Source organism: Fukomys damarensis, unplaced genomic scaffold (assembly GCF_012274545.1).
Source record: "Fukomys damarensis isolate Sample0158 unplaced genomic scaffold, DMR_v1.0_HiC HiC_scaffold_29, whole genome shotgun sequence".
In the NCBI taxonomy this organism is placed as follows: Eukaryota; Metazoa; Chordata; class Mammalia; order Rodentia; family Bathyergidae; genus Fukomys; species Fukomys damarensis.
In genome coordinates, this window is record NW_022900941.1 from 35,421,757 (window position 1) to 35,423,660 (window position 1,904).

The following is a 1,904-nucleotide window of genomic DNA, read 5'->3' on the forward strand; positions in this document are numbered from 1 at the left end:
TATATTGCCTTGCACAGGATTACTGTATGTGACCTTTGCTTTTAGAATATGTTTTGATGACTTTCCAACAAAATCAATTTTGTGTATCTGGACTAAAGGGAATATGCTATAAGATACCATGGTATTTTAGAACAAATACAAAATGTGGAAAATCAACTGGCATTTACTCATTGGAACTCTATTAGCTACTTCTGTACTTTGCCCCTCCATTAAGCAACTGCCAGGCTGGGGCCATTAATATCCAGCCTTCTTCCTTCAATTACAGCCACACTTTAACTCTAGATATTCTAAACCTTTTTAATAGAACCATTTTCAGAAAGGATTGGGAGCTATCCTTTTAGTGTCTCCCCTCCTTTCCATTCTCATCCTCAGGCCCCTTTGCTTTGGGCAACTTTGAGTTTTGAATATGTCAATGTAGGAGCTAGTTGGGGTTTCTGTTATGATGCGCTCCCAATTCCCAGCACCCGCTTAAATGAGAGCCCTGGCTATAGAGACATATTGTACTTCTCTTCTTTCTGAGAGAAGCATTTGCTGCGTGTTGGGGGCTTTGTGACTGATGCGGGGGGGGGTGGCTGGCTTTTGGGAGCAGATTTAGAGCCGCTCCTCATTGGAGGGGCTCGCTTTTCCAGAGCTGCCAGACACTGCAGGCTCAACTGAGGCGCGGAGGTGCAATTCAGGCTGGTAGAGCAGCGAAGGAAGGCAGGGACAGGCGGGGCTAGCGCGGCTCTGCAGCTGATCACACGCACCAGCACACTCACCTCATTCCTGCCGCCCCTGCTTGCGCCTCGAGTCCTCCGCCCGGGCCACCAAAGCATGGACGGCGACTGGGGGACCTAGGAAGGAAGAGGCAAAGCTTTCCACCGTGAGGGAGAGGAAACGCTGTAGCAGTGCTAGTGTTTAAACCTGAAAGTCTGACCTGCAGCCCAACCTCGTCCAGAAGCACCGCTGTAGCCTGGAAGCTGGGAACCGTGCCAAAAAAAACCCGGGAGTCCTGCACCCCATTGCTCAGAGCGCCAAGATCTACTGGCGAGGACAGTGTGGTGCCCTCGGAGAGCTGTGGAGCTTAAGGGACCTGCACTGGCCCCCGATGTAGTAGGAAAAGTAGGGGCGAAGAAAACAGCCAGGAGGACAGGGTGAGAGGCCCGGCAGCCGCTACCTCCTGCTGCGCCGCCTCCTGCCCTAGCCCTCGGGGTGAGTGCCCTGGCCTCGCATACTCGCCTGCGCTGAGGGATGGTTTGGGGTCCTTGGGAGTCCTCCAAGGGCCCTGGTGGCGACCGTGGAAACTCGGCCGCCCGCGCTCTCTAGGCGGACAGGTCTCTGGAGTCCTGAGCAGGGGCTTCTGAGTCCCGAGGGCGTGGGTAGGGGGCGTCGCACCGCTGCCCAGCAGACATGCCTTTGGGAGGGATTTTGGCTAAAAGATAGGAGGTGGGAGCTCCAGGGGGAGTCGGGAGCCTTCCTGGGGGGCGGGAGATCTGGGCGCAGCGGGGAGGGGGGAGGGTTTGGTTCAAGCAGGTAGCGTAGCTTTAGCAGCCTGGTGAGTTGGCAGGTGGAGTGAGACTTGTTTGTCAACTCATTGATTTTAAGCAATCAGTGTTCGGGTGCTGCGGGCTGGCCAGCAGGGCAGTGGAAAGGTAAGAGGTGGCCCGAGATGCCGGTGGCGGGGGAAGCCAAGAGGGGCCTCGAAAAGCTTGGAGGCAAAATTGCACTTGGGTTCTTGGTCCTGGCGTCTCTCCTGCCTTGAGTGCGGGAGAATACTTTTGTTTTTAAGACTCAGCTGGGATCGAGATCCTCCGTCCCAGGGGAGGAGAAGCTTGTGCAGGGGCCAGAGACCGCAGCCACCTGCCGGGTGCCCCCCCCGACCCGAGCGCCCTTGTTGGCTCCCCCTTTCCTCCCCCGCCCCCACC